The 15,056-nt window shown below is 40.0% G+C and overlaps 1 long non-coding RNA gene and 1 other non-coding gene across 7 annotated transcripts in view; both read right to left on the reverse strand.

The window, feature by feature from the left end:
- Window positions 1-15,056, reverse strand: part of LOC132354178 (uncharacterized) — a 359,922-nt gene that overhangs the window by 267,587 nt on the left and 77,279 nt on the right. The window lies entirely within an intron of this gene.
- On the reverse strand, window positions 4,961-5,067 carry LOC132354477 (U6 spliceosomal RNA). The gene has a single exon (XR_009499321.1). It is a non-coding gene; the product is annotated as a U6 spliceosomal RNA (small nuclear RNA).

The raw sequence follows: 15,056 nt of genomic DNA on the forward strand, positions 1-15,056 counted from the left end.
CCTTTTCCCACTGTATATCCTTGGGTTCTTTGTTATAAATTAGTTGACCATACAGGCATGGGTCTATTTCTGGGCTCTCTATTCTGTTCCATTGATCTATGTGTCTATTTTTGTGCCAGTACCATACTGTTTAGATTACTGTAGCTTTGTGGTATAGTCTGAAATCAGGGATCATGATATGTCCAAATTTGTTCTTTTTCAAGATTACTTTAGCTATTCAGGGTCTTTTGTGGTTCCACACAAATTTTGGGGTTCTTAGTCCTATTTCTGTGAAAAATGTCATTGGAATTTTGAGGGGGATTGCACTGAATCTGTAGATTACTTTGGGCAGTATGGGCATTTTAACAATATTAATTCTTCCAATCCATGGGCACAGAGTATCTTTTCATTTATGTGTGTCTCCTCCAATTTCTTTCATTGATGTCTTACGTTTCCTTGGTTAACTTTACACCCAGTATTTTATTCTTTTTGATGCAATTGTAAATGGGACTGATTTCTTAATTTCCCTTTCTGATAGTTCGTTATTAGTATATAGAAATGCAACTAATTTTTGTATATTGATTTTGTATCTTCCAACTTTACCAAATTTATTAGTTCCAACAGGTTTTTTGGTGGAGTCTTTAGGGTTTTCTATGTATAATACCATGTCAGCTACAAAGAGAGACAGTTTTACTTCTTCCTTTCCAATTTGGACGACTTCTATTTCTTTTTCTTGTCTAATTGCTGTGGTAAGGCTTCCAATATTATGTTGAATAAAAGTAGTAAGAGTGAGCATCCTTGTCTTGTTCCTGATCTTAGAGGAAATACTTTCAGCTTTTCACTATTGAGTATGATGTTACCTGTGGGCTTGTTATATATGGTTTTTATTATGCTGAGGTACATTACCTCTATACCTCTTTGTTGAGAATTTTTGTCATGAATGGATGTTGAATTTTGTCAAATTTTTTTTCTGCATCTATGGTGATGACTGTATTGGGTTGGCCAGAAAGTTCATTTGGGTTTTTCTGTAAGATGTTACAAACTTTTTGGCCAGCCCAATATGATTTTTATCCTTCATTTTGTTAATGTGGTATATCACACTGATTTGCAGATGTTGAACGATCCTCATGTCCCTGGAATAAATCCAGTTTGATCATAGTGTATGATCCTTTTAATGTACTGTTGAATTCAGTTTGCTGATATTTTGTTGAAGATTTTTTTGCAACAATGTTCATCAGGGATATTGGCCTATAATTTTATTTTCTTGTAGTGTCTAGTTTTGCTGTCAGGGTAATGCTGGCCTTGAAAAATGAGTTTGAAAATGTTCCCTTCTCTTCTATTATTTAGAAGTGTTTGAGGAGGATTAGTATTAATTCTTCTTTAAATGTTTGTTAGAATTCATCAGTGAAGCCATCTGGTCCTGAACTTCTGTTTGTTGGGTGTAATGCATTTTTAAATGTTTCAAAGAGCACTCTGTGTCTTAATAAATAGACAATATGAGAGGTGTGCTTACCCAGACAATCATTCTCTTAGGGAACATCAGTTTAATTTCAACATCATAATTATTCTGGCACTAAATCAATAAAAGTTCTTTCTCCTTTACCTCAGTTATGATACTTAAATGTTACTGAATTGAAACAATCATAAAATTGAGGAAAATACTGTATAACGACAACCTACAACAAATATGTCAAAATATCAACAATTTGTCCAATTCTTCATGGCCTATTGATCGGTAAATGTCATGTCACTGCTCCAGCAGATCCCTGGGTCATTGTAGCTTCATGACTGAGAATTGAGGCTGGCCAAACTCCCCATAAGGGACCGCACAATCACATGCCTGACCCGCTTCCAAAATTTTAACATGCCCAAAACATTAACCCAAGTAAGAATGAGAGCACTCTTCTTCTTAAAGATTAAAGAGCAACAGCTCCTGTTGCCTTTGGTGCCACAGTCACTGAAACTGGGGTCCTGGGTGCCTCCACCACAGCTGGGGTACAACTCCTAGCAACATCCTTAGACTGTCATCATTCCTTAAGGTTTGATAAATGTACCTTGTTTAAAAGACAAGCTCAGACTGGAGTACTTTGTGACAAAACTGGCCTGGGTGCCAAATGGGATAAAGTCTCTTATTCAATAACACACACACTGCTCTTGGTGAGAGCGTCTGGACTGAAATTATGTGCTTCCGAAGTCAGCTAATTCACGGTCTCACAACCAGAGCTTCCCTTTAGCCTCCAGCCCTGAGACAGAACCTCACCCACTAGACACATATACTCTGGTAGGGATGGATTCACTCTCAAGAGTGTCACTGCTCTTCCCTGCAGGCAAGAAAAAATGAAGGCTACGTAAGTTAATTAAAAATGTTTAACAACTTTGGATTCCAAAAGAAAGGCATCATTATGGGCCCCTTTCCTCAGAGGAAACTCCTCTACTTCTATGCAAATTTACAGTTACAGATGGATTCATAATGGAGGGTTTCTCCCTCTGCCCCTAGGGTAGCAACTAAACTCCAACAGATATAAGAGAAAAGGGGTAAAGTCTACTCCCTACATCCTAAGCAGATACCCTGGCATGGCTAAAATGTCTTTTTCAAAAACAACATATATATATATATATAAAAAATGCCTTGCACATGATAACTATTTATCAACAAAAGGTACCTTTCGTGTTCAATGAAAGGTAGCTATTGTTATTAAAAACATAATCACACAATGCACAGATTCTGCTGGGCCACTTCTCAACTGGAAAAACCACATGGAATGGCAAACAGCATTTAATTCCACTTTCTTAGTCATCTACATATTCACTTCAAAATTAGAGCTGAGGTCAATAAAACACAGACTTTTGTAACAGTCCAGATCAAACTCTTTTTTTTCCCCATCCCTAAATTTTACATTTGCAAGTAAATGACCAGAGTGTGTTGACTAACAACCTAAAATGATAACAGTATGTATTTTCATCAATAACTAAAATTGGCTTGGCTGTATAGATTCTTGAAAAAGAAAGAAAAAAGGCAAAACTCATAAAAGTAGGATAAATTGAAATCAAATATCGTCCCCTGGATAAATTCCTTAATTGTGTGTATGCCCTCACCACTTCACAGACAAGTAAAACAGATAAACACACGTTCCTTTTAAGCCGAGAGCCTAGAGATGAATACTAACTCCTTTTCATTTGTCCGAAGAGACTGAAGATGAGAGATGCTCAAGAATGGAATGTGCTTCTATTCCCAATAGCCAAGACATGGAAACAACCTAAATGTCCACTGACAGATGAATGGATAAAGAAAATGTGGTACATATATACAATAGAATACTACTCATCCATGAAAAAAGAATGAAATAATGCCATTTGCAGCAACATGGACAGACCTAGAGATTTTCATACTAAGTGAAGTAAGTCAGAAAGAGAAAGACAAATACCATATGATATCATTTATATGTGGAATCTAAAATATGACACAAAGAACCTATCTATGAAACAGAAACAGACTCACAGACATAGAGAACAGACCTGTGGTTGCCAAGGGGGAGGAATGTGGGGGAAGGAAGGATTGGGAGTTTGGGATTAACAGATGCAAACTAGTATATATAGGATGGATGAACAACAAGGTCCTACTGTATAGCACAGGGAACTATATTCAATATCCTGTGATAAACCATAATGGACAAGAATATAAAAAAGAATGTATATATGTATAACTGAATCACTTTGCAGTACAGCAGAAATTAACACAACATTGTAAATCAACTATACTTCAATTTAGAAAAAAAGAAAAAGGAATGTGCTTAATCAGTGGGAGTCATGCTGGCATCAGTATCCTGGGCTCTGGTCCACCTGTAGATATACAGAAAAGCAGATGACAGGGTCACACATTCACAGGCCTGTCTCCCCAAATGAATAATAACAACAGCTTACATTTACATAGCACTTACTGTGTGCCAGAGACTGCTCTAAGCACTCACCGAATGTGTGAGAGAGACTGTGTGTGTGTGCGTGTGTGTGTGTGCGTGCATCATTTAATCTTCACAACCACTCTATGAGAAAGCTACTTATCCTCACTTTAAAGATGGGAAAATTGAGGCCCAAGTTCACACAGCTCCAAAGTGGCAGAGCTGGCATTTAAACTCAGGCCATCTGAACTCTGTAGTCTGTGTTTTTAACCACCACGCTCTACTGCCTAGAGTGGAATCATTTCCCCTGAAGTGCCACCAGAGAAAGTGTTATTCTTTCTGAGAACAGTGGTGGTGCTGCTGTCTCCTAGTTTTTCAGGTGATCCTGGAACCTTAGGATTTTTCTGACTTAGCATGTCTGCAGTTCACACTAGTGGAGCTCCTGTGTCACTTTGAGAAGTTCAGAGATTGAACCAGTCACTTAATTAGGCAACAGTACAATGTGACTTCCTGTCCCCTGAGCAGCCCTGCACCGGGCACTGAGAACTTACAAGGTAAAGGGAGGATGGCCCTGCTGAGGCCCAACCTAACGTGACAGTATTAGAGAATGGGCCTTTGGGAGGTAATTAGGTTTAGGAGAGGTCCTGAGGGTGGGACCCTCATGCTGGGAAGAGTGCCCCTATAAGGAGAGACACTAGAAAGCTTGCTCTCACTCTCTCTGTCATATGAGGACACAGCAAGAAGGTGGCAGTTTCTCAACCCAAGGAGGGAGCCTTCACTAGAAACCAATCACGCTGGCACCTTGATCTTGGACATCTAGTCTCTAGAACTATGAGAAAATAAATTTCTGAGTTTTGGGGGGTTTGTTTTTCTGTATTTTTTAATTTATAAAGAAAAAAAAGCTCAATTCATTTTGTACTTCCTTTTACATCAACATCTTCTTCTTTCCTGCTTTAAAAAGGCTCACATTCTCAGCTGAAACCCCAAATGTCAGTTTGCGGGGCACAATGTTATTTTATGGGTAAAAACGGAAGTGCTGATATTAATTAACTATTAATTAATCTTGATTAATTACAAAGCAGTTCAAAAATATGGACTGCTTCACGAATTTGCATGTCCACCTTGCGCAGGGGCCATGCTAATCTTCTCTGTATCATTTCGATTTTAGTATATGTGCTGCCGAAGCGAGCTCAGATTCCTGTTTTTAAAGCCATGCAGTCCGTGGTATTTGGTTATGGCAGCCCAAGCTGAGATAGACATAGACAGCGTTTAATGACAAAGACAGGATAGACACTTAAATCTGTGTTCATGGAAGAGAGACAGGAGCGAGAAACCATATTTAGAGGTTTACTAGAAGAAATATTTATGCATTTTAATAAAGAAGGTAAACAGGGAAGGATGGGTGTTTATCATGGTGGCAGATAATTATTATCATCATTACTCTTGCTACCACTTACCGAACATTTAACATACTTTCTCATTTAATCCTCAAAAACAACCCTATGTGAAACTGAAATTTAGAGGGACTAGGTCATTTCCCCAGAGCCTATAGCAATATTGTCAGGACAAAGACGGGATCCTGGCTGGCTCTGACACCAAAGCCCCTGACTCTGCCTTGCATCATGCAGAAGGTGGCAGGACAGGTCTGGGTTTTTACGACAAAGCTTCCAGAGCAGCTAAAATCCACGAGGGTAGAAACCCAGCAAACAATATCTAGAATTAAGGCTCTCAAAAAAAACAACAAGGTACTTCTTTTTAGCTCCTGCCAAGACAAAGGAAAAGAGCAGCTTCTTATCTGTAATATGATTCTCCCTTTTAAATTAATCCAGGGTGAATAAAAAGATAGCATCAGCCAAAGATGCACATGGAGACCATATGATCAATCTCAAAATATCCTAAAAGGGACTTTGTCTGATCTGGATAACCATGTGCTTGTGTCAATCTTAGATCACATTCCCTTTCAGGTAAGTGTGAAAACTGGGAAGGATTTGATGCTTAAAATTTAGTAACAATATAGTATTATCAAGATTTTGGATTTGAAATCCAACGTACTCCTTTCTCCCTTCACTCAGAAAACCTGTGCTCTAAAGTGAATTAATAGAGGAATGAAAAGTTGGGTAATGCCTATGGAATCATCACAGTATGGCTACATTTTTTGTCTGAAGCTCTCTGCTCATTTGAGCATTTTGTTCTCAGGAACAGCCCGGTACTTAAGAAAAATTGTCCCACAAATTAGTGAAGGCATTCTTTGTCAACCATCTGGCAGGCTGTTAAACGGATACTTTTTTCCTTTTTTTCCCAGCCAAATGATTTCAGCACAATCTACTACCAGATGTCTTCTGTTTCTGAACAAATGATGATAGAAAGCAATCTCTGTCTAACAACAAAGGTATAAATAGTGAATAATCTTGGCTCCATTTAAAATGTAATGCAACAAACTGTGGAACCCTGAGCTCAAAGACATGCTGTTCAATTTTCTCTCAATTTTCCTAAGGATATTTTCTATCTCCCAAGATTATTCTAAACAATAAGGGGAATGATGCATTCAGAGATAAACAGATGATAAATGTTGGCTCTATTTGTTTTGGTGTAAGAATAGTCTGCCTCATGAATTACAAAGGATTTATATGTGTGAGCAGAATTCAATAGTATAATCAAATAAGCCTTAAGAAAATGTTCTATTGATTAGCATTCTAAAATATTCATAATTATTGTTGCTCTGCATGCTAATTAAGCAAACTCAAATTTATATTAAGAAGTGTAATGTTTAATTCTTACACAAATTACTTTTATGTGTCAAATGACTTATATCCCTCCTATTCCCAAAAGGATTTAAAATAGATTACAATGAAAGATATAACTAAGAAAAGTAAAAAATGTTTAAGTCGAGGACTAAAAAGAAGATGTAAACATTCTGACTACAAGATAACATCATTGCTGCCACTGAGGTTCTACATACCCTCGTACTAAGGTCTAATACATGACAGATGATAGATAGATAGGTAGATAGATAGACAGACAGGCAGGCAGACAGATAGACAGAGAGAGAATAATAAATTGTGCGGCTGCCATTATGCCATAATTGCACAGTAAAAAACATGCCAACTCTTTAAAGAAACAGAATTTTTCCTGGCACTAGATTCAAACCAAGAGTTTATAGGTTAAGGGAAGAGAAGTGGTGAATAAAAAAGAAATACGTTATTAGAGTCCCTTTGAATAATCTTCAAAACATAAACTAGAAGTCTCTATGGAGATGGACCACGATGACAACATTCCAGGAATTCCAAGATGATGGGATCACCCCCCCAGAGATGCTGAAACAAAGGCAGGATGGACACTACTTTCTCGGGGCTAGAACAGATGAACGGCACAGACTGAGGCGGCTCCAGGATCCAGGCAGTGGACAGAGGCTGTGGTGCAGCTGGGCACAGCACAGCCGGGGTGTGCTGGAGCCTGCGGCAGACAGCGAGAAGGCAGCCCCGCAGAGAGTACACACCCAGCCCGGAAGGAAGGGCACAAACAACACCCTCTTTCTGAGGAAATCCAACCCATAGGCCATGTGCTCCCAGCTGCAGGCAAAGAAAAATTATGTGTGAAATACTTCCTGTAAGATACGCTGTCGCTAATTACATATGACATCAAGGTGAGGTTTTAAGCACAGCCTGCAGGATTTCCCTTCCATGAAAGATGTGGTAGGTCACGGCAAGGCATCTCTTGCAACAACTAGAAAAAGCCAAATAAATTACCAAAAAGCATACCTTTAAAGACACTGAAGACCTATGGGGACAATAAGGACCAAATACACTACAATCACAGGAAGGGCAGGTTCCCTCCCAGGTGATCTGATCATCAGAGAGAGAAGGGATGGCAAGAGTGCCAAACTCAGAACTCCCAGAGGGTGAAACTGACCTCCTACTCTTTCAGGGCACAAGAGACAGGACACCAGGTGCTCCAGGAAAAGCCTGAGAAGGTCACACCTGAAGAACATGGATACACCTGTCCTGGGAAATATGCAGTTATCATGTGACTCAGTGTTTCAGCCCTGAAAATATAATCTTCTATGATTTAGGAATACAGCCCAGATCTCATGACTTTCCTTTATAAGGCAGTACGGGTCTTCCATCTATGCGTTTATCTAAATTCTTTGTTCACTTTGTTCACTCGTTTGTATTGTTAGCCTGTGCTGCCGCTGGGAAAAATGAGATCTATAAGCTTACTCTCCACTATGTGAAGAGATATATATATAAATATATTTACAATTCCACTTACTAACTAATCCATTTATAATAGATTTTTAGAATAGTCACTTCTAATTTTCCATTTCTAGGCTTCAAGACACTAAAATATTTAGTCTGTTACTGACTATATTTGTTTTTGCATCTTTTTGAAACATATTTTTAAATACACAGTTAACACCTGGAGACATTCTCCATGTTGAAACGTTTTGAATCAGATTTTGTAGGTGGCCCATCCAATCCCATTGTCTTCCTCAGAAGTAAATGGTTTGATGTGAATCTTTTCAGTCCTTTTAAAGATACATTTATAGTCATATAAATGCAAATGGAGATATATTTAGGTTTTTATATGAAATATTTATGCAAGTATTACATAATGTGTTGCAACTTGGTTTATTCAAGTTAAAAAGACAAATTCCTCATATATACAGATACCCCATACATATGTTATTTATTTTTATTTTGAAATGTTTTTCAAAAAACATTTTAATCCTTTGTTATTCAGCTGAAAGTATTATGTTATAATTTATAATTAGGACAGAGTCTGTACTTTTACTAATAAAATTCTGAAATGAATTTTAAAATAACTAGAAATGTATCTTCATTACAGTCAAATTTTTGTAAGATTTTTTTTTTGTCTTAGGTTGTATTTATAACTCTGCATTTCCAAAAGTATTAATAAGAATTGAGGGGTACCACATGTTATTTAATAATAAGAACTTTTGAGTAGAAAGTGATCTGTGTCACAAAAGAAAACAATCATCCTCCCTGTAGAAGCTGGTCATGGAAAGTTCACTCAATTCATTACTTTCCTTAAAAAGGAAACAGTTCCAACTGTATCTCTCACTGCTGTTCTCAATGTTCTGTATTGTCACTAAAAGTCTTGTCCATATGCTTTTTGTTCTTTTTGCTTCTATGCCTCGCGACCTTCCTCTTCTGGCTGCGAGGCACGTCCCCACGGCAACACATGTCCAAGCTCAGCTTGCCTTCAAGAGCAGCTCACTGACCCCCTCTCCAAAATCACTTGCTTTCTTTAGTTTTCCAATCAATGGCTGCGCTCTCTTGGACAAGTCACTAGAAACTGTACATCTATTTTCCTAGAGTATTAGAGAATCTCTCAATTTCCCCCCAGTCCCCAATGTGCGGTGGTTCTAAAAACGCTCCCCCTTGGTGGACCCTCCGCTGCATTTATCACACGTCCCTCTTTGTGGGGCTAATACAAGTCTCCCCTGTGGGATGGAACCTGGCTCACCTCCCAGGCTAGAGGGCGGAGGCGGAGGGAAGGACTCCCTGGTGAGCACTTTTCTTGAAAGCCTCCCTGTGATTTGGATCCTTACGATTTTTTTCTTTTTAACAGCTTTATCGAGGTGTGACTGACATACAATAACCTGCATGCGTTTACAGTGTAAAATTTACACTTAAATGCGTTCATACGTGTGTTCTCACACATTTATGCAACAGAGAGACCATCAGCCCAATCGAGACAATGAACATATATATCCACCAGCCCCAAAAGCTTCCTTGTCCCCTTTTGCATACCTTTTATTCAAAATTTCTTCCTTCAATTAGGTGGCTATATAATTACAGATTCTTTTGTATGTAAATGATATTTAACTACCTCAGACTTAACCTTGGTTGCCTTAATTAAATTTCAGCTTGGCCCTCATCTTCCAGCTTTGACTAAGAATCATCTTATTTCCTGAAGCACTGTTTTTCAACCTTTTTTCCAACGCAACCAATCCTATCAGTGACTCTTCTCATTATGGGGAGTGATTCTAACACAGCCTTATGGTCAAAATCCTTAGTCTTGTATATATGGCTTAACTGAGAGAAGGTTTTCAGCAGATTTTTCCACACAGACAGTCTTTAAAAATAAAAAGCAACTCTTTATAAAACACTCACGCATAAGCAATCACTATACTATGATCATGACATTTTGGAACAAGAGGCACTAATAATCTGACAAGTATTTAAAGAAACAGAAGTTCCCAGGAAAATCAGGCCCATTGATGGTTCACAAAATAACTCACTCAACAAGCATTAACCCCACCCTATTAGCCACCTCACACACACCCATCCTTGAAGATCACTTCCAAAGAAACCTTCTCAGCCATTACATCTTCAACGACACTGTGAATACCAGAATACCTACCTAGAGATTGAACACTTTAATATTCAAGGAACAGAACTGTTTGAAACAAACCTTTTATGAGCATATATTTTTAAAATGATGACCTTATACAAAGTGAAGAATGGTGAGCACAGAGAGCACCACATGATAACGATGAAATTCATCAGGCAACAGAAGGTCAGGCCACAAGATGCAGACGAGAGCACGCAGATTTGACTGGAAGATGGCAGGGACATCACCGCAAATCTCTGGTGATGCGCGAACTGTGACAATTTCCAGTTGTTGATGGAGGGAGGCGGGTGGATAAATGTGTGCATGTGTCTGTGTGTGTGTGACTGATGAGCTTTTTGCGAGGCTAAAATATCTGTAAACAATGGGGAAAATGTCTTAATCTAGAACAGACCAGTCCCAGACGTTCTGAGAACATTATCTTCCCAGTGAAATTTAATTCCTAGATGATGAGCTGACCTTAAAATCTGAGAATAGTCACACAGCTACTTGGCACTGCTTTCAGAGTAAGTTCTGTGCCCAACTTATCTTGTACCTCCCAGACTGAACAGTCTGTATCCAGACGCCATTGGGTGAGGAGTGACAGAATTCATAAATGCAGAGGAGAATAAGCCCAGCTGTGATCACAAACACATGAACTGACGAAATAGGACTATTGCTTTCAAAACAGGCACTTCTGTTCCGTCTGCTCATTTAATAATTGTGAGATGACACTGCAGCCAGAGTGGGACAGACAGAAGGCTGGGAGGGAAGGAAAGAAGCACACCAGTCAGAGGCAGAGACAGTAGTGGTTACAGCATGGCAGGGCCAGGCCATTTGGGTTTGAATGTTGGTGCTAATATATACATATAAAGTTGGACAAATTCTTTAATCTCACTGTGCTTCATGTATAAAATGGAGATATTACCACAGGATCTTCACTGGATCATTCTGAGGATTAAATAAGTTAATATAAGTAAAGTGCAAAAAATAGTGCCAGGCATACTATAAGCACGATTCATTGCTATTATTGTTCCAGTATTTCTTTCATGTTAATTTGAATTTAACATCCAAATAACTGGAGAGAAATAGGTGAAAATAAAATAATTTGGATCCTAGGTTGCAGGGGATACAAACCCAGCTCAGATTGGATTTTTTAGCAGGACTTATGCTAAGAGAACTTAAGGAAGGTGTGCCTCTCAGGAACACGTGGACGGGACGGTGCCTGGTGAGCCTCGTCCACAGCAGAACCACAGACAAGTCGAACACCCCCAGCCTGCCCCCTCGAACACCCCCAGCCTGCCCCCTCGAACACCCCCAGCCTGCCCCCTCGCTCTTCTCCACGACAGCTTCCCTCTTCTCCTTCTCTTTGCAAAGCGGCTTCCTCCCCTCTGAAACCGTGCTGGGAAACACGCTGCTGACACACCATAGGCCGCACATGCTACATTTTAGGAACTCAGAGACAGGTTTACTTTTCTCAGTTCCAGTTTTAAAAACCTTCCCAGGGAAGGCGTCCTACTGCCCATTCCCCAGGCAGCCCCCGAAAGGTCCAGACAGATGAGGGGAGGAAGAGCTCCCAGTGCGGTGAGGCTGCGGGGCACTCCTGAGCACGCTGGAACTTCTTCTAAGAGGTCTCTACATGAAAAGGAGACGATATGAGGGCAAAAATAGAGTTCCTCCTCTGAATCAGCGCCTGCCTTCTTCTCTACCAGGTTTCCTCAATTGGCTTTTCTTCTCAAGCTCAGTAAGACTCCAGGAACAAAAGGAAATCTCCCAACTTCCTGATACTTTCCCACACTTGGAACAGAACTGTGTTTGTATGATACTCATTTCTGAATGGGTCTTGCTTGCTGTATTATTTGTTTGGTCTAAATTCCAACTGTTGATGCCTAAATTAGTTAGAGGAATCTCATTCTGGGTCCTAACCACAGGTTTCTGTTTTTAAGTTTCAACTTAGAAAATCCTGCCATTTGATTCATGTAGTTGAAATGTTGCGGCTATGTATCATAAACTCTGAAACAGAGTTTTAGGAAATACAAACCACTTTATATTCTGTTTGTTGCAACAGATAAAGAAGATGTGCCACATATATACAATGGAATATTACTCAGCCATAAAAAGAGACGAAATTGAGTTATTTGTAGCGAGGTGGATGGACCTAGAGTCTGTCATACAGAGTGAAGTAAGTCAGAAAGAGAAAAATAAATACCGTATGCTAACACATATATATGGAGTCTAAAAAAAAAAAAAAAGGTACTGATGAACCTAGTTGCAGGGCAGGAATAAAGAGGTAGACATAGAGAATGGACTTGAAGACACGGGGTGGGAGGGCGAAGCTGGGGTGAAGTGAGAGTAGCACTGACATATATACACTACCAAATGTAAAATAGTTGGCCGATGGGAAGCATCAGCATAGCACAGGGAGATCGGCTCGGTGCTTTGGGATGACCTAGAGGGGTGCGATAGGGAGGATGGGAAGGAGGCTCAAGAGGGAGGGGGTATGGGGACACGTGTACTCATATGGCTGATTCACTTTGTTGTGCAACAGAAACTAACACAGTATTGTGAAGCAATTATGCTCCAATAAAGATCTATTAAAAAAAAAAGTTTGTTGTAATCTGTTCAGCATGTGGGTATGTGTGTGCCTGTGTCTGTGTATTTTTTTAAATAACATTTTCAGAACTTTTATTTTCATTAATAAAATGATATGCTTCCTTTAAAATAACTCCTGATACACCATAAGGAAGACACTGTTATCCTCTTATAGGTGCAGCTTTAAGTGCAGTGCCTGGCACACAGAAGTGGCTCAACAAATAATTCTTTAAAAACTGAATAAGGAAGAGTGGCCAAGATGTCAGAGTAGGAGGACCCTGAACTCACCTTCTTACAGGCATAGCAAAATTACAACTACTTACAGAGCAATTATCTATGAAAACGACCTGAGGACTGGCAGAAAAGATTTTCCACAACTAAAGACATAAAGAAAGAACTACAACAAGGAGGGCAGGAGGGGCAGAGACATAGTATAGTCAGGAGCGACACCCCCTGGGTCGGTGACCCACAAATGGGAGGAATATCACAACCCAAGAAGTCCTCCCCAAGGAGCCAAGTGTTGGGCCCATATCAGGCTCCTCAGCCCAGGGGTCTTGCACCGGGAAGACGAGCCCCCAGAACATCTGGCTTTGAAAACCAAAGAGACTTATACTTGGAAGGGCTGGAGGGCTACAGAAAACAGACACTCCACTCTTAAAGAGCACATGCAAAATCTCACATGCCCCAAGTCCCAGTGGAGAGGCAACAGTCTGAAAAGAGCTCCTGGGTCAGACCCACATGCTGATGGTGGAGAGCCTCCCAGAGAGGCAAGAGGCAACTGGGACTCTCCCTGGGGACACAGATGCTGGCAGAGCCATTTTTAAGAGCTTGTTTTACCATGATAACACTGACACTGTCAAGCACATTTTGGAATGCTCCCTCTTGCCTATTGGCACAGGGAGTTTACCTGCTCATCAGTGGGCCAGCAGAAGCCCCAGGCTCACATGGGCCACACAGAGAGCTGTTCAGGGAACCAGTTCCACCCACCAGCAGCCCCATGCTTCCCAGGCACACAGCCAACCACAAAGAAAGCCCACCTCGCTTTCCAGTGGGACCACAGTCACTCCAGGAGGCAGGGCCTTACATCCAACTGGGCCGGGGCTTTCAGCCCAACCTACCACTGCAACCACAGCAGCTGGCCTCACAACAGAAGGGCACAAGCAGCCCACACAGCGGGCAACACTAGAGCATACGGATCTGGTGACCAGAGCGGAGTGTGCTCCTGGGCCCCAAAGGAGGTCTCCTACATAAGACCGCTTCTCCAAGACTGCGAAATGCAACTTACCCACCTAACACATAGAAACAAATACAGAGAATCAGGAACATGAGGAGACAGGGGAATGTGTTCCAACAAAGGAACAAGATATGACCTCAGGAAAAAAAAAAGAAAAAAGATACAAAGTTGAAATAAGCAATCTACCTGATAAAGAAGTCATCATAATGATCATAAAGACGCTCACTAAACTCGGAAGAATAAATGAACACAGTGAAAATTTCAATAGAAAGTTAGAAAATATGAAGATAAACCAAAAGGACTGATGAATACAACAACTGAAACAAAAAATACACGAGAAGGAATCAACAGTAGATTAGATGGCAGAGGACTTGATCAGAGGACTGGGAAACAGAGTAGGGGAAACCACCCAAGCGGAACAGAAAAAAAAAGAATTAATAAAAATGAGGATAGTTTAAGAGACCTCTGGGATAATATAAAGCCTACTAACATTCACATTATAGGAATCACAAAAGGGAAAGAGAGAGGGGAAGGGACAGAGAACTTATTTGAAAAAATAATAGCTGAAAACTTCCCTAACCTGGAGAAGGAAACAGACATTAATATCCAGAAAGCAGAGTCCCAAACAGATGAACCAAAAGAGGTCCATGCCAAGACACATTATAATTAAAATGGCAAAAATTAAAGATAAAGAGAGAATCTTAAAAGCAGCAAGAGAAAAGTAGCAAGTCCTATACAAAGACACACAGGACCATCAGCTGACTTTTCAGCAGAAACCTGGCAGGCCAGAAGGAAGTAGCATAATACATTCAAAGTGATGAAAGGAAAAAACCTACAACCTAAAATACTCTACCTGGCAAGGTTATCATTCAGATTTCAAGGAGAAGTAAAGAATTTTATAGAGAAACAAAAGCTAAAAGAGTTCAGCACACTACTGGCTTTACAAGAAGTGTTAAAGGGACTTCACTAAGCAGAAAAGAAAAGGTCACAACTAGAAATAT

This window comes from Balaenoptera ricei, chromosome 1 (assembly GCF_028023285.1).
Source record: "Balaenoptera ricei isolate mBalRic1 chromosome 1, mBalRic1.hap2, whole genome shotgun sequence".
Classification (NCBI taxonomy): Eukaryota; Metazoa; Chordata; class Mammalia; order Artiodactyla; family Balaenopteridae; genus Balaenoptera; species Balaenoptera ricei.